Raw genomic sequence first — 19,332 nt, 5'->3', positions numbered from 1 at the left:
AGGAGTTTTAAAACATATAAAAAATTGTAACCACTCATTTTTATGTTCACTATCCACTCAGATAAGTTTATTTTAAACCCTTTTAAAAAATCCAAAAAATATATTTTTTTCTAAAATATTGAATGAACTTTAATTTCAATAAATTTTAATTATGTGAGGTGTGTTTTTTATTTTTTATGTTGTGTTTAATGTGTTTGTTTTTTCCCATTGATAGCAATAAGAACTCGGAGATACAGAGCTGTCATTGCTATCAATGAGAATACTGTACCTGAGTCACACGTGACTCCACCTTCTGCGTCCGAACCTCAAGGATGGGAGCGTGCTCCGAAGCACAGGAAGAGAAGGCCCCACACAGGAATCGCAGGCACCGCCGGGACCACCAGGTAATTTCATTAAAAATTCTCAGGTAGAGGCGTTCGTCCGAAGGAAGCCTCCGACCCGAATTTCAGGCCCATTCATCCATTCTTCATTCATAGAAATTAATTTTCCGTGGATAAAGATTGTATCATGTCGGGTGGATGAGTGGCTATACCAAATAAATTCAGGTCCAAAATATTAGGAGTTCTTCATTACCAGCACCTTGTGAATGTGCTTGATCAAGAGTTTGCACGCAGTTACTTATGGTGGCCAAGTCTAGATAAAGATATACAGTACATTGTTAGTCAGTGTACAACATGTTAATTGGTAAGCAAGGAACCACCATCAGTACCATTACAGCCATGGAAATGGCTTCCCAGGGTGTGGCAAAGGTTATGTATCAATTTTGCTGAGCTAGTAGGACAACAATTGTTCATTGTGGCTGATAGCCATTTGAAATGGGTAGAGGTGTTTCCAATGTGGAAAATAACAAGTAAAACAACTTGCGAAGATTATTTTCTTCATATGGCCTCCCAGAAGAGATCGTGTCTGATAATGGGCCACAATTTTGTTAAGAAGAATTTGCACAGTTCACAAGCAGAAACAGTTCACGAACAGTTCACAGTGTGAAACATACCAAGGTTCCACCGTACCACCCTGCTTCAAATGGTGCAGCAGAGCACACTGTACAAATTTTGTAAAACGTGCCCTCAACAAACAAATGTTGGATCCAAATCCAAAATGACGACAATTGGCAAATTTTCAGATTACATATTGTAATACCCCTCGTACAACTACTGGTAGAACACCAGCAGAGTTGTTTCTCAAATGACAGCACCGAACCAGATTCTCGTTATTAAAACCAAACTTGGCACAGTCAGTAGAAGAGAAACAATTAAGTCTGAAAGAGAATCATGATAGAGGTGGAGTAAGAGAGAGAAATGTGAAATTAAATCAGAAAGTTAGAGTGAAGAACCATCACCATAAATGGTTAAAGTGGTTACCAGGAAGAGTGGTGAAGATATGTGGTCCTCGCACATATTTGTTCAAGATGTTTGATCATGGACAGGTTAGGTTTGTTCAGATTGATCATATTTTACCTGCAGATGTGGAAACAGTTGAAAGTTGGAATGATTTGATTTATTTCTGACTCATCAGATAGTCGTATTACAAGGACAGCACCAGTAGCATATCCTACATCGAATGTACTAGAAACAGGTCCAAGAGAAAGTCAGAATTAAAGTCTGAGTCCAAGTCAGGCAGACACACAGTCTGAAGTTGTAGAGAGTTCAAATGTAAATCAAGGTTATCCCTTGGTGGAAAACTTTCCTCAGGATCTGCCGAGAATGAATCTAGGTTCGATACCATGTTTGGAAGATTCTGTTCGAAAGTGAAGGTATCCTCTTCGAAACAGAAAGCAAGTGATTAAGTTTGATTTGTAAATATGGCAAGTTATGTATGATAATTGTTTGTTATAATTACTTCTTTATTAGGGAGAGAGAAGTGTAATATAAAGCTCCAGCTAATGGACTACTGCTCCACCTAGTGGACTACAGTGGTAATGCAACTAATGCTGTATACAAGTTCCAGAGTTGTAAAATGTGTGTTTATGATGTCGTAAGGAAGATCACACTGTTGAAATATTCATCCATGCTTTTGTTATCTCTAATCTCGACTATTCTAATGCACTTCTGGTCGGCCTCCCATCTTTGACTCTACATAAACTTGAGCTCATCCAAAACTCTGCCACCCAAATTCTAACCTCCACTCAAGACCTGCCCACCCTGTACTTGCTGACTTACTTTGGACTTCAATTTTAAAATTCTCATCCCTGTGTTCAAATCCCTCCACGGCCTCGCCTCTCCCTATCTCTGTAACCTCCTCCAGTCTGACAACCCTCAGAGAACTTTGCCTTCCTCCAATTCTGGCCTCTTGCACATCCCCCACTCCTTTCACTCTACCTGTGGAGCACTTTAACTGAAAAGACTTGTCAACATTCTTCAGAGTAGGTCATCAGAGCTTGACACCAAACCGATTCTCAAGTACAAGCAAGTGGAACCAGGGGTTAACCATTTGCCTGGGGGGGGGAGTCATGTGGTGAAAGGAGTGTTGTCCTCCTGTATCAAATAAGGACATTTCTGTAATATATTGTTAAAACTTCACATGGACAGCATACATTCAATCCAGAGGTTTCGGCTGACGATAATGGAAAGGGAATCTCCTTGACTCTGTTTTACATACTTTATGTAGCTGCATACAAGAAATGAACCAAAGTTAAAATGGAAGCTAACTTCCTGTGCTCAATTTCAAGATTGAGGCCTGCAGAAAATTTGTCTAAGTTGTTTGATCTATAAATTAGCCAAGATTAGCTCCGTGTGACGTACTAATAAAACATTAAATGGTAAAAGCATAAAGAGAGGCCAATGCAAAATCTGAGGAAGTGTTTATCATTCCTTCTTGCTGTACAGGATGCTTCAATATATCTTTGAATTCGACTGATTGACAACTCCTTATTTAGAGATATTCAGGCTGAGAATAATTGGAGATTTCTCATGTCTTTGTTTTCAGTACAGTCAGCTGCATTTCATTTGGGGAGCAGAAGGTTCACCTACATCTAGGCTGACACTCCAGTGCAGTGCTGAGGGAGCGCTGCACTGTCGGAGGTGCTGTCTTTCGGATGAGATGTTAAACCTCTCAGGTGGACATGAAAGATCCCATTGCACTATTTTGAAGAAGAGCAGGAGAGTTATCCCTGGTGCCCTAGCCAATATTTAGCCCTCAATCAACATAACAAAAAATCAGATTATCTGGTCATTATCACATTGCTGTTTGTGGGAGTTTGCTGTGCGCAAATTGGCTGCCGCGTTTCCCACATTACAACAGTGACTACACTCCAAAAGTACTTCATTGGCTGTAAAGCGCTTTAAGACACCCAGTGGTTGTGAAAGGTGCTATATAAATGAAAATCTTTCTTTCCTTCTTTCTACATGACTGGTTCTTCCAAATTCTTGTCATGTAACAAACTGTAAGAAATATAATCTAGAAATCCTTTATGCATTGCTTCCACCTTTCTTTCTAAGTATTTGTACCATCAGTAACTTTCTGTCTTGCTGTTTCTGTGTAATTGGCCAGAATTTTGTCCAGTTAGACGGCTTGGGGATGGGCAGGGAGAGGTGTGGGGGGTTGGGGAGGGATGGGGGGCCTCCGAGGCAGGCGGGAAACCCGGGAGGCTGGGTTTCTCGCAGGCCCTGCCGACTTTAACTGCAGGGTCTGATTTTCATGTGAGGCCTTGGTTTCCTGCCCGCAGCCAGCCAGATTGAGAGGCTGGTTGGCTGCGGGCAGGTAGGCCTCAGTTGCGGAGAGGGAGCGAGGGGTCGGTCCGCAGAGGGTTCAGCGGTGGGAGCATTCGGGGCTAGGTCGGGCATCGCGGGAGCGTTGGAGGATGACTGGCTCGATCAGGGATCGCGGGGGATTAGATTTGGGGAACAGCAGGGGAGGATCGGGGATTAGCAGGAGAGGATCAGGGATGGGGGGCAGGGGGGGATCGGGGAGGTGGGGCAGTGGGGAGCGAGGATCAGGACCGGCCACCGGATGATTGTGGCCGGCCTCAGTATCATCGCTGGGGATCGGAGGCCTGGGATGGGGATCAGAGGCCTCATGGTGGGTTCTTTAATCATGACGGTAGGTTAAGTAGGGTTCCAGGAGGTAGAAAAAAACCACTTCGACGCCTGGTTTAACTGTCGGTTTTCACGAATTGTGTAAAAGTTGTCCTCATGTAGTTAGATTCAAAATGGAGGTGAAAAAATGTTTCCAGCCTCATTACAATATTTAAATTTACGTACTGCCCCAGGGGAGTGGGCTCCCCGCACCCCCCCACCCCCAGTCCCGCTGCCGTTAAAACCGGAAGTGGGCGGGTTGGAGGCGTTGGAGGTCGGGAATCCCATTTTTACACTTTAACTGCCGCCACGCTCCAAACTCACCCATTTTTTTTTAGGGGACAATTACAGCCATTATCTTTGTTGCAAATACATTTGACCATTAGTTTTAGCCTGAATGTAAAGGTCTGATTGTGGTATTTACAAATATTAGGAGTACACAGGAAAAAATGGTCTTTGGTACAGCATATAGATAGTCACAACTTGTCCTAGTCTCACAATGCTTTGTTTAGGTATAGTTCAATTAGTAGGTCGGCCATCGTTAGTCCTGTATAATGCAGGCATACATGTGCAAGTTTCAGTTCAGGGGACACTCAGCCTGTTCACAGAAACTATGTTTCTGCCATAAGCACAAGTTAAAAGTGTTGGGATAAAGTCTGAACTGTAACAAAATGTTCCAAAAAAGAACTCAAGAAGTATCAAAGAGAGAATGGAGTTTAAATAGACTCGTACCTATTTAGATTACCGAAGAACTTGGGTGAATGTTGGATGTAAAGAAATTCTTGGGAACTATAATGGGATCCGTCCACAAGACAAAGCTGGACAAATCCTATTTTCATCTGAAGAAAATCCTATCAAAGGTGTACATCTGGACAGAAACAAACCTCAGCATGTACTGTAGGTCTGATGAAGTACAGGCCTCCTCTACTCCGTGGATGGACAGGAAGACCATCCATCATCCTTAAAACCATCCATTCTCTACACGCTAACCAAAACTTAAATCTTAAAATTGCTTCACAAGGCCAATTTATTAGGAATAACAGCAAATTACCCATAAACTATAGTCCTACTACTGACAAACTAACATGCTATTGTCTAAACCAATTTCTGTTTTTTTTGTCAAATGGTCACCGGACAGCAAGGAGGTAAGGTTTAAACATACAAAACGTACATTTTGTGAGAACTAGGACAGCAATGCTCACAAGCTCAATTTTAAAATTCTGGACGTTTAAACATTTTTTTTAAATTAGTCTTGAAACCCAATTTTCAGCCACACCTGAAGGTGGCCGAGATACTGACAATACCTCTAAACAAGGGCTACGTGGAGAAGAATTTTATACACACAACATTAAATACCAGAATTTTCTGGGGATTTCTACAGATAATGCCATGCGCATATCTAAACTGTGAGTTCCTGCTAAAGCATCATACAGGCATCATTAAAGAATGAGATCAGGATGGCATTCAAACGGCATCCTGTCGAGATAGCATTCTGTTAATAAAGTGGAAACAAATTCTGTGATAAGAGTTAAGTACGCAAGCCACAATTTTGGTACTTAAAAGATTAAACCTTAGGGCACTGGAAGCTTTGGTTACACAGTTCAAAGGTATACACAAAACACAAATAAGAGCTCTTTTTTCAGTCAGTCAGGATCAGTAGCCCAACTACAAAAAGACAGGATCAAAAGGACAGGATACAATGTCCACCCGACAAGTGTCCTATGTTGAAAGATGCTCAAACTGATTTCTGCTTGAGCAGTAATACGGTGTCTGAAATATAAGGGGCACTCTCCTGACATTGTACTGCTGGTGGGGTGCCTCACCCACTGGGAGTGAACAGCATAACTGTACATAATTTCTGACCAAACTGATTTGAAAACTTGAGAATGAGTCCCCACCAATAGCGCAAAGTCGAAAGGTTACTACAAAGGGGACCAATCACTTGTGGATTGACTCCATCATTATCATTAATACCAAAGGAAGGTAGCTGCCTAATGGTCACATGACAAATCTTCCAATACCCCAAGGTTTCTTCTTCTAAGTACGTGCAAGTCAATTCATTGTTGAAAACAAATTAAAGTGCATTTACCATCAAACAAACTTTCCGAGTTGATACCTGAGTTGATTCACAAACACAGAGGCTTTAAAATGGCTGACAACTTCAGGATCCTGTCAGGTGACTTTTTCCCTCATTAATGAAAACAGAAATGGCTGCATTACCACAGTATTCCACTGGATGGAGCTATATATATTATACTTCTCCCTCCTTAATGAAGAAGTAATTATAACAAACAATTAGCATACATAGCTTGCATGGTTATACATAACAAAGGATATGGACTTATTTTGCGATATTTACAAATCAAGTTTAACAACTTATTTTCTGTTTCGAAGAGGATAACTTTGCTTTCGACAGAACTTCCCAAACATGGTGTCAAACTTAGACTCATTCTAGGCTGATCCTGAGGAAAGTTTTCCTCCAAGGGATGACCTTGATTTACATTTGAACTCTCTACAACTTCAGACTGTTTGTCTGCCTGACTCGGACTCAGACTTAAATTCTGACTTTCTCTTGGAACTGTTTCTAGTACATTTGATATAGGATATTCTACTGAAACCATACTTATAATAAGACTATCTGATGAGTCAGACATAATCAAAACATTCCAACTTTCAACTGTTTCCACATCTGCAGGTAAAATATGATCAATGTGAACAAACCTAACCTGTCCATGATCAAACATCTTGACCAAATATGTGCAAGGACCACATGTCTTCACCATTCTTCCTAGTAACCAATTTAACCATTTATGGTGATGGTTCTTCATTCTCATCTTCTGATTTAATTTCACACTTTTTTCTTTTACTCTCCTGCTATCATGATTCTCCTTCAGACTTAATTGTTTCTCTTCTACTGACTGTGCCAAGTTTGGTTTTAACAATGAGAATCTGGTTCGTGGTTGTCGTTTGAGAAACAACTCTGCTGGTGTTCTACCAGCAGTTGTATGAGGATTATTACAATACATAATTAGAAAATTAGCCCATTTGTAGTCCAATGATAACTATCGTTTCATTGGATTGGGATCCAGCATCTGGTCGATGAGGGCACATTTTACAATTTGTACTGTGAGCTCTGCTGCACCATTTGAAGCAGGGTGGTATGTTTCACATCATTTTTGCTCATGAACTGTGCAAATTCTTCTGAAAAATATTGTAGTCCATTATCAGAAACAATTTCTTCTGGGAGGCCAAATGAAGAAAACAATCCACAACATGTTTAATGTTTTAAATTATTTTCCGCATTGGAAACACCTTGACCCACTTCGAACGGCTATCAATCACAATGAACAATTGCTGTTCTTCTAGCTCAGCAAAATCAATATGTAACCTTTGCCACACCCTGGGAGGCCATTTCCATGGCTGTAATGGCACCGATAGTGATTTCTTGCTTACCGATTACAGACATGTTGTACACTGACTAACGATGTATTCTATATCTTTATTTAGATCTGGCCACCATAAGTAACTGCATGCAAAACTCTTGGTCAAGCACATTCCCAGGTGCTGGTCATGGAGGTCTCCTAATAATTTGGACCTATATTTATTTGGTTTAACTACTCTTGCACCTCACATGATACAATCTTTATAGACTGGAAGTTCATTCCTATGAATGAAGAATGGATGAATATCTTTCTCAGCGGCAGAGAGGCAGCGGCAGTCCGAGAGGTGGGAGTTCGTGGTTGGTGAGGCCTATAAAGGCCCAGCGTCAGCGAGAGGTGGCGGCAGTCCGAGAGGCGGGAGTTCGTGGTTGGTGAGGCCTATAAAGGCCCAGCAGCAGCGAGAGGCGGCGGCAGTCCGAGAGGCGGGAGTTTGTGGTTGGTGAGGCCTATAAAGGCCCAGCCGGTGCAGCTGCAGCGGGGAGAGAAGGCAAAAAAGAAGTAGAAAGAAATCAAAAGGTGACGTCACAGCCAAGGGGGTAAGTGATTGGCTGGTGATTGGTAAGTAGCTTTTCTTTTTCTTTTTTATATCAGTAAGTAACCTGTTAACATTGTTGTTGCCAATTTAAGGGTATCTAAGGGTTAAGTCATGGCAGGAGAGCTTGGTCACGTGATATGCTCCTCCTGTACCATGTGGGAACTCAGGGACACTTCTGGTGTCCCTGATGACTACGTGTGCGGGAAGTGTATCCGCCTCCAGTTCCTGACGGACCGCGTTGCGGAAATGGAGCTGAGGGTGGATTCACTCTGGAGCATCCACAATGCTGAGAATGACGTGAGTAGCACGTGTAGCGAGTTGGTCTTACCGCAGGTGAAGGGTCCACAGCTAGCTAGGGAATGGACGACCAGCAGGAAGAGCAGTGCAAGGAAGGTAGTGCAGGGGTCCCCTGCGGTCATCCCCCTGCAAAACAGATACACCGCTTTGAGTACTGTTGAGGGGGATGATTCATCAGGGGAGGGCAGCAGCAGCCAAGTTCATGGCAGCGTGGCTGGCTCTGTTGCACAGGAGCGCAGGAAAAAGAGTGGGAGAGCGATAGTAATAGGAGATTCAATTGTAAGGGGAATAGATAGGCGTTTCTGCGGCCGCAACCGAGACTCCAGGATGGTATGCAGCCTCCCTGATGCAAGGGTCAAGGATGTCTCGGAGCGGGTGCAGGACATTCTCAAAAGTGAGGGAGAACAGTCAGTTGTCGTGGTGCATATTGGTACCAACGACATAGGTAAAAAAAGGGATGAGGTCCTACGAGACGAATTTAAGGAGCTAGGAGCTAAATTAAAAAGTAGGACCTCAAAAGTAGTAATCTCGGGATTGCTACCAGTGCCACGTGCTAGTCAGAGTAGGAATCGCAGGATAGCGCAGAAGAATACGTGGCTTGAGCAGTGGTGCAGCAGGGAGGGATTCAAATTCGTGGGGCATTGGAACCGGTTCTGGGGGAGGTAGGACCAGTACAAACCGGACAGTCTGCACCTGGGCAGGACCGGAATCAATGTCCGAGGGGGAGTGTTTGCTAGTGCTGTTGGGGAGGAGTTAAACTAATATGACAGAGGGATGGAAACCAATGCAGGGAGACAGAGGGAAACAAAAAGGAGACAAAAGCAAAAGACAGAAAGGAGATGAGTAAAAGTGGAGGGCAGAGAAACCCAAGGCAAAAAACATAAAGGGCCACTGAATATAAATAGGCTGCAGGAGGGGTCAAAACTAAAAATCATGGTTTAAAAACTAGTATTAAAACACTCGACCTAAACGCACGCAGCATTCGAAATAAAGTAAATGAGTTGACGGCACAAATCATTACAAATGGGTATGATTTGGTGGCCATTACAGAAACATGGTTGCAGGGTGGCCAAGACTGGGAATTAAACATACAGGGGTATCTGACGATTCGGAAAGTTAGACAAGAAGGGAAAGGAGGTGGGGTAGCTCTGTTAATAAAGGATGATATCAGGGCAGTTGTGAGAAACGATATTGGCTCCAATGAACAAAATGTTGAATCATTGTGGATGGAGATTAGAGATAGGAAGGGGAAAAAGTCACTGGTGGGTGTAGTTTGTAGGCCCCCAAATAATAACTTCACGGTGGGGCGGGCAATAATCAAGGGAATAATGGAGGCATGTGAAAAAGGAACAGCAGTAGTCATGGGGGATTTTAACCTACATATCGATTGGTCAAATCAAATCGCACGGGGTAGCCTGGAGGAGGAATTCATAGAATGCATACGGGATTGTTTCTTAGAACAGTATGTTACAGAACCTACAAGGGAGCAAGCTATCTTAGGTCTGGTCCTGTGTAATGAGACAGGAAAAATAAACGATCTCCTAGTAAAAGATCCTCTCGGAATGAGTGATAACAGTATGGTTGAATTTGTAATACAGATTGAGGGTGAGGAAGTAGTGTCTCAAATGAGCGTACCATGCTTAAACAAAGGAGACTACAGTGGGATGAGGGCAGAGTTGGCTAAAGTAGACTGGGAACACAGACTAAACGGTGGCACAATTGAGGAACAGTGGAGGACTTTTAAGGAGTTCTTTCATAGTGCGCAACAAAAATATATTCCAGTGAAAAAGAAGGGCGGTAAGAGAAGGGATAACCAGCCGTGGATAACCAAGGAAATAAAGGAGAGTATCAAATCAAAGACCAATGCGTATAAGGTTGCCAAGGTTAGTGGGAAACTAGAGGATTGGGAAAATTTTAAACAACAGCAAAGAATGACTAAAAAAGCAATAAAGAAAGGAAAGATAGATTACGAAAGTAAACTTGCATAAAACATAAAAGCTTTTACAGATACATAAAACGGAAAAGTGTGACTAAAGTAAATATTGGTCCCTTAGAAGATGAGAAGGGGGATTTAATAATGGGAAATGTGGAAATGGCTGAGACCTTAAACAATTATTTTGCTTCGGTCTTCACAGTGGAAGACACAAAAACCATGCCAAAAATTGCTGGTCACGGGAATGTGGGAAGGGAGGACCTTGAGAAAATCACTGCATTAGGGGGGTAGTGCTGGACAGGCTAATGGGACTCAAGGTAGACAAGTCCCCAGGTCCTGATGAAATGTATCCCAGGGTATTAAAAGAGATGGCGGTAGTTATATCAGATGCATTCGTTATAATCTACCAAAATTCTCTGGACTCTGGGGAGGTACCAGCGGATTGGAAAGCAGCTAATGTAACGCCTCTGTTTAAAAAAGGGGGCAGACAAAAGGCAGGTAACTATAGGCCGGTTAGTTTAACATCTGTAGTGGGGAAAATGCTTGAAACTATCATTAAGGAAGAAATAGCGGGACATCTAGATAGGAATAGTGCAATCAGCAGACGCAACATGGATTCATGAAGGGGAAATCATGTTTAACTAATTTACTGGAATTCTTTGAGGATATAACGAGCATGGTGGATAGAGATGTACCGATGGATGTGGTGTATTTAGATTTCCAAAAGGCATTCGATAAGGTGCCTCACAAAAGGTTACTGCAGAAGATAAAGGTACACAAAGTCAGAGGAAATGTATTAGCATGGATCGAGAATTGGTTGGCTAACAGAAAGAAGAGATTCGGGATAAATGGGTCCTTTTCGGGTTGGAAATCAGTGGTTAGTGGTGTGCCACAGGGATCGGTGCTGGGACCACAACTGCTTACAATATACATAGATGACCTGGAAGAGGGGACATAGTGTAGTGTAACAAAATTTGCAGATGACACAAAGATTAGTGGGAAAGCGGGTTGTGTAGAGGACACAGAGAGGCTGCAAAGAGATTTGGATAGGTTAAGCGAATGGGCTAAGGTTTGGCAGATGGAATACAATGTCGGAAAGTGTGAGGTCATCCACCTTGGGAAAAAAAACAGTAAAGGGAATATTATTTGAATGGGGAGAAATTACAACATGCTGAGGTGCAGAGGGACCTGGGGGTCCTTGTACATGAATCCCAAAAAGTTAGTTTGCAGGTGCAGCAGGTAATCAGGAAGGCGAATGGAATGTTGGCCTTCATTGCGAGGGATGGAGTACAAAAGCAGGGAGGTCCTGCTGCAACTGTATAGGGTATTGGTAAGGCCGCACCTGGAGTACTGCGTGCAGTTTTGGTCACCTTACTTAAGGAAGGATATACTGGCTTTGGAGTCGGTACAGAGACGATTCACTAGGCTGATAACGGAGCTGAGGGGGTTACCTTATGATGATAGATTGAGTAGACTGGGTCTTTACTCGTTGGAGTTCTGAAGGATGAGGGGTGATCTTATAGAAACATTTAAAATAATGAAAGGGATAGACAAGATAGAGGCAGAAAGGTTGTTTCCACTGGTAGGGGAGACTAGATCTAGGGGGCACAGCTACAAAATACGGGGGAGTCAATTTAGAACCGAGTTGAGAAGGAATTTCTTCTCCCAGAGGGTTGTGAATCTGTGGAATTCTCTGCCCAAGGAAGCAATTGAGGCTAGCTCATTGAATGTATTCAAGTCACAGATAGATAGATTTTTAACCAATAAGGGAATTAAGGGTTACGGGGAGAGGGCGGGTAAGTGGAGCTGAGTCCACGGCCAGATCAGCCATGATCTTATTGAATGGCGGAGCAGGCTCGAGGGGCTAGATGGCCTACTCCTGTTCCTAATTCTTATGTTCTTATGTTCTTATGTTCTTATGTTCTTATGTTCTTATGTTCTTATGTTCTTATGTTCTTATGTTCTTATGTTCTTATGTTCTTATGTTCTTTGATACCTGGTTTGGCCAGCCATTTGCTATGTAATCATACATCTTTGACAGAACTGGGTCACGTTTGGTTGCTCTACCAATCTCTTCAGCTGTGACTGGCAGTTCATCAATGTATGAAAAATAGCACATTTCTTCCCTATCAGGTGTAACTTGTGATGGATAAGGCAATCTATAGATAGCATCAACATTACTGTAATCAGCTGATCATCTGTATTTAATATCATATATATATATGCTGACAAAATCAAAGCCCATCTCTGCATTCGGGCTGCAGCTAATGTTGGAACTGAGGGACTTTGGATGGAGGATTGCTGTCAGGGGCTTATGGTCCGTAATGATGGTAAACTTACGACCATACAAGTATTTGTGGAACTTCTTAACCCCAAAAATTAATGTCAAAGCTTCCCTTTCCATTTGTGCATAATTATGCTTACTGGCACTGAGAATGCATTAAGCAAAAGCAATTGGTCCCTCCTCCCGACTAAGTAGTACATGAGAGATCACTACCCCAACTCCATTCGGAGAGGCATCACATGCTAGCTTGATCTCCTTAGATACGTCATAGTGAACTAACATGGTGCTCTCGACCAACTGGCATTTACACTCCTTGAATGCTGCGTTGCATTCTTCTGACCACTTCCAATGGACCTGTTTTTTCAACAGCTCATTCAGTGGATGTAACACTGTAGCTAAATTTGGTAGGAATTTCCCATAATAGTTCAAAAGACCCAACAATGATCGAAGTTCAGTGACATTCTTGGGAATGGGCGCATTTCTGATTGCATCCAGTTTTCCTTTGTTGGATGTAAACCATCTTTGTCTACCCTGTGCCCTAAGTACACCACTGAGTTTTGAAATAACTCACACTTGCAAGCAGTCACTCGTACTCTGTCCTTCTCCAGCCATTTGAGGACTGCATTCAATATATTATGAATTTGCCTGTTTCATGCTGAAATTAGTGTATCATCTAAATAACATACTACCCCTTCAATGCCTTGCAAAATCTGGTTCATCACTCCTTGAAATATGGCAGGGGCGGAAGACACTCCAAATGGTAGACTATTAAATTGATATAGGCCCAGATGGGTATTTTTAGTCAAGCATGACTTGGACTTGGGATTACGGAGACATGGCTCCAGGGTGACCAAGGCTGGGAACAACATCCAAGGGTATTCAATATTCAGGAAAGATAGACTGAAAGGAAAAGGAGGTGGGGTAGCATTGCTGGTTAAAGAGGAGATTCACACAATAGTAAGGAAGGACATTAGCTTGGATGAGGTGGAATCTGTATGGGTAGAGCTGCAGAACACCAAAGGGCAGAAAATGCTAGTGGAAGTTGTGTATAGACCACCAAACAGTCATAGTGAGGTTGGGGATGGCATCAAACAGGAAATTAGGGATGCGTGCAATAAAGATACAGCAGTTATCATGGGTGACTTTAATCTACATACAGATTGGGCTAAACAAACTGGTAGCAATACAGTGGAGGAGGATTTCCTGGAGTGTATAAGGGATGGTTTTCTAGACCAATATGTTGAGGAATCAACTAGAGAGCTGGCCATCCTAGACTGGGTGTTGTGTAATGAGAGAGGATTAATTAGCAATCTTGTTGTGTGAGGCCCCTTGGGGAAGAGTGATCATAATATGGTAGAATTCTTTATTAGGATGGAGAGTGACACAATTAATTCAGAGACCTGAACTTAAAGAAAGGTAACTTCAACGGTATGAGACATGATTTGGCTAGGATAGACTGGCGAATGCTACTTAAAGGGTTGACGGTGGATAGGCAATGGTAGACATTTAAAGATCACATGGATGAACTTCAACAATTGTACATCCCTGTCTGGCGTAAAAATAAAACAGGAAAGATGGCTCAACCGTGGCTTAAAAGGGAAATTAGGGATAGTGTTAAATCCAAGGACGAGGCATATAAATTGGCCAAAAAAAGCAGCATACCTGAAGACTGGGAGAAATTTAGAATTCAGCAGAGGAGGACAAAGGGTTTAATTAGGAGGGGGGAAATAGAATACGAGAGTATGCTTGCAGGGAACATAAAAACTGACTGCAAAAGCTTCTATTGATAGGTGAAGAGAAAAAGATTAGTGAAGACAAATGTAGGTCCCTTACAGTCAGAATCAGGTGAATTTATAATGCGGAACAAAGAAATGGCAGACCAATTGAACAAATACTTTGGTTCTAGCTTCACGAAGGAAGACACAAATAACCTTCCAGAAATACGAGGGGACCGAGGGTCTAGCGAGAAGGAGGAACTAAAGGAAATCCTTATTAGTCAGCAAATTGTGGAGGTGGTGTATTTAGACTTTCAAAAGGCTTTTGAAAAGGTTCCACACAAAAGATTAGTGTGCAAAATTAAAGCACATGGTATTGGGGTTAATGTACTGACATGGATAGAGAATTGGTTGGCAGACAGGAAGCAAAGAGAAGGAATAAACGGGTCCTTTTCAGAATGGCAGGCAGTGACTAGCGGGATACCGCAAGGTTCAGTGCTGGGACCCCAGCTATATACAATATACATTAATGATTTAGACGAAGGAATTGAATATAATATCTCCAAGTTTGCAGATGACACTAAGCTGGGTGGCAGTGTGAGCTGTGAGGAGGATGCTAAGAGGCTGCAGGGTGACTTGGACAGGTTAAGTGAGTGGGCAAATACATGGCAGATGCGGTATAATGCAGATAAATGTGAGGTTATCCATTTGGTGGCAAAAACAGGAAGACAGATTATTATCTGAATGGTGACAGATTAGTAAAAGGGGAGGTGCAACACTCCATGGGTGTCATGGTACATCAGTCATTGAAAGTTGACATACAGGTACAGCAGGTGTTGAAGAAGGCAAATGGCATGTTGGCCTTCATAGCGAGAGGATTTGAATATAGGAGCAGGGAGGTCTTATTACAGTTGTACAGGGCCTTGGTGAGGCCACACCTTGAATATTGTGTGCAGTTTTGGTCTCCTAATCTGAGAAAGGACATTCTTGCTATTGAGGGAGTGCAACGAAGGTTAACCAGACTGATTCCTGGGATGACAGGACTGATATATGAAGAAAGACTGGATCGACTAGACTTTTATTCAATGGAATTTAGAAGAATGAGAGGGGATCTCATAGAAATATATAAAATTCTGACGGGATTGGACAGGTTAGATGCAGGAAGAATGTTCCCGATGTTGGGGAAGTCCAGAACCAGGGGTCACAGTCTAAGGATAAGGGGTAAGCCATTTAGGACCGAGATGAGGAGAAACTTCTTCACTCAGAGAGTTGTGAGCATGTGGAATTCTCTACCCCAGTAAGTTGTTGAGGCCAGTTCGTTAGGTATATTCAAAAGGGAGTTAGATGTGGCCCTTACAGCTAAAGGGATCAAGGGGCATGGAGAGAAAGCAGGAATGGGATACTGAAGTGCATGATCAGCCGTGATCATATTGAATGGTGGTGTAGGCTCGAAGGACCGAATGGCCTACTCCTGCACCTATTTTTTCTGTTTCTATGTTTCCTCATCTAGTTCAAGTTGAAAGTAGGCATTTGTAAGATCCAACTTTGAGAAGATCTGACCACCTGTCAGTGTTGTGAACAAATCTTTTACATTTGGCAATGTATTGGGGAGATTACCCTCTAGAACCTGGTTTACAATTATTTTATAATCGCCACACAACCTTTCCTAACCATCTGACTTAGGTGCAGCAACAATGGGTGTAGCCCAATTACATAGATCTATTTTAGAGATTATGTTCTCAATCTCTAGTCTTTTGAGTTCTTGCTCAACTTTCTCCTTGAGTGCATATGGCACGGAACGTGGCTTGAAGTTAACTGGTCTAGCCTCCTCTGTACCCTGACTTGAATCCTTGGATTGGACTGCCAGTTTCACAGAACACCTTCGGATATTTCTTGATGACAACATCCTTCGATGCAACTCTCATTTCAACACAAAATATCTCACTCCAATCCAGTTTCAGTGATCCCAACCAATTTCTTCCTGGTAAGGCAGGCTTGTCTTCTGCCACTACTACTAAGAGAGGCAAGCTCTGAAATTGATCCTTGTATTTCGCCGGTACAGTGATACACCCTACCACAGGAATGTTCTCTCATGAGTAGCCTCACAGCTCTATCTTGGATTTCTCCATTGGGAAATCACGCATATTGTCGAGATATAGTGATTCCGGTACTACGCTCATGGATGCACCAGTGTCGATTTTCATGGGTATCTTGTTTCCTGCAAAATCTACTTGGATGATGATACTTTTCGAATCACAGTTAAATGCGCTCGTGCTCCTGATGATATGTATCTCTTCATCCTGTTGCTTTTCCTCCATGCTATGTAGTCTCTAGGAATTTCTACTTATAGCCTTGAAAGTTGGTTTACTCTTCAGTCAGCATGCCTTTGCAAGATGCCCAGTTTTCCTGCAGAAGAAACCACTCTGCCTTCACATATGGACAACTTTGAGCAATGTGTTGTCCCAGACACCAATAACATGATTTCAATGTATTGTTACCTTGGCCAGTTACTGAGGCCTTGGGGCCCAACTGCCTTTTACTTTTAACCTGCAGGCGATTCACCTCGGTTGTCTGATGACTGGAAATGGTTCGAAATTCTCAGGAATATTGGTCAGCCATGTCCATTGATATAGCTGTCTGACAAGCTAAATCAGAAGTCAAGTTAGGGGTTGTCAACAACTTTCTTCTGATCGCTGTATTTTCAATCCCACAAACAAAGCGTTTGCGCAATGCTCGGTCCTGAAAGTTTCCAAAATGACAGTAAATTGATAACTTTTTTAATGCTACAATGTACTCACTGATACCCTCATCAGTTAACTGATCTCATATTCCAAAATGATAACTTGCAGCAATTTCCAGGGGCTCAGGACTGAAGTGCTGTTCTAATTCTGCTTAAGTGATATGTCCTTTGACTTGACAGGAACAAGCACATTTTTCAGGGTTTCATACACCTCGGGGCCTGCTTCAGTTAAGAAAATAGCCCGTTTTCTTTCCAACATCATCCGATTATGGTTTTCATCTTCAGGGACTTCGATGATACTATTCGCGGTGAAAAACATTTCTAGCCACTCCACATACGCTCCGAAAGTCTCACGGTCCCGTTGAAACTCACCCAAGCGCCCTATTATTCCCATAGGTGCGGCTATCTGGACTTTGGCAGTTCAGTCAAGTGTGCTTGTAATTTACCTTGGATTTTTAGCTGTTAATCAAAACAAAGAAGCTCTCAAAGTCTCTCCATCGGTTGGCTGAATCATCCACCAATAAAAATTTCAGCTAGATTATCCAGCAATCCTGTCCTTCATCGCCAGTGTTATGTTTTCGGTGTGACCTCACAAGCACACAGGCTTTAATATGGCTGCTAACTTCAGGAACCTGTCAAGTGTCCTGTTCCCTCTTTATTGTTGTAAACAGCAATGGCTGCATTACCACAGTAGTCCACTGGGTGAAGCTATAAATATATATATATATATATTACAATACCAAGAATTGTTTTAATTTCCAGGAGGCTGGGGTAAGCTTCAAATATTATTTGGAATTCAGCCGTGCCAATTGCTCCCAAAGGTGGATCCCACACGCTCACATGCAGGAGTTGATGCGCACCTATACGATAGCCTAACACAGGGGTGTAACAATTGTACCCCTTTGTGATTTGAACCAGGTATTCGTATCTTTCGCATATGCCCCAAGTTACTTTATTCACAGCAAGTGAATATGCGTAATCATAAAAAAAAACGAACACACTGCACCTTCCCACAACAGTGGCCAGTCTTGCTCGACTTGAATAACCAACTGAGTCCCTGCATTCTCTTTCTGATCCTGACCAAAGCTTGCCCTGCAATTTGCTACTTAAAATCTGAATTACTTTGCAGCCTTTGCTGAATCGGATTGTCAGTAAATGATTTTGGCTCAGTTTTTATTTCTCTGTGGTCACAGCCAGAAGGCAAAGTACTGCCTGACAATCCTTCCCAAGTGCGCAGGACCAGAGGTTTCCAAACACATTGGGCCTGAAATTCCGGTCGGAGGCTTCTTTCGACGGACACTTCCGACCCGGGAATTTTTAACAAATTTACCTCGTGGTCTCGGAGGCACCTGCGATTCCGGTGGGGTGGCGCGCTTCGGAGTGTACCCCCATCCTCAATGTTCCGACGCAGAATGTACAATCACATGTGACTGCACAACCAATCAGGTACAATATTCTCATTAATAGCAATGAGAACTCCGCATCTAGAAATTCTTATTGCTAATAATGAGAAAAAAAAACGCAAACACACTAAACACAAGATAAAAAATAAAAAACACACCTCACATATTTAACATGAATTAAAATTAAAGTTAATAAATATGTTTTAAAAAATTCAAAAAATATTTTTTTCCTACGTTTTGTAATTAGGGTTTAAAATAAACTTACCTTAGTGGGCAGGGTTTTTAATATAAAACTGTGTTTTTAAATTTTATTTTTATATGTTTTTTATATGTTTTAAAACTCTTACCCTGGTAAAAGTAGGCTATGTACCTGCTGTTACCAGGTGCAAGAGTTTTAAGGACATTCGCTGGGCAAGAGATGGGCAAATAGTCCAATCTCGCCCGCGCGAATGTCCTTGCTGCCGAGATGCATTGGATCTGTCAAGCCAGAACTTGACAAATCGGAAAAGCCGGTTTTCAGCGCATGTGCATCGCACCCCGAAAACCGGCTTTTGCAATGCCTTCCCGGGTCTGTACACGCTCCGTATGGACCCAGGGAGGCCGGAATTTCAGGCCCAATGTGTGTGAGGCGTTTACCGTATATCAATCTGGGCTAGCAAAATGCTTATCGTTTACAATTTTGGGAAAAAGCTCTGATCTAGCTCATTTGCATAGTAACCACCTTTCACCTCAGTATTTTTTTTAAACGAGTGTGAATACCCTGCTTTAAAACCTCAAACATATTTTTTTTAAGTAGTAATTTTTTCAAATCCCTTTTGTGGAAACATAATCGAAAAGTCCTGAAATGTGACAATTACATTCCAACATTTGTTTATATGTATGCACCCTGATAAAAAGTTCACGGTCACCTTTTCTTCCTCAGGTGAACGGATTAACGCCAACAACAACAACTTGCATTTATATAGCGCCTTT

This window comes from Pristiophorus japonicus, chromosome 15 (assembly GCF_044704955.1).
Source record: "Pristiophorus japonicus isolate sPriJap1 chromosome 15, sPriJap1.hap1, whole genome shotgun sequence".
NCBI lineage: Eukaryota > Metazoa > Chordata > Chondrichthyes > Pristiophoridae > Pristiophorus > Pristiophorus japonicus.
This window is presented reverse-complemented; position numbering follows the sequence as displayed.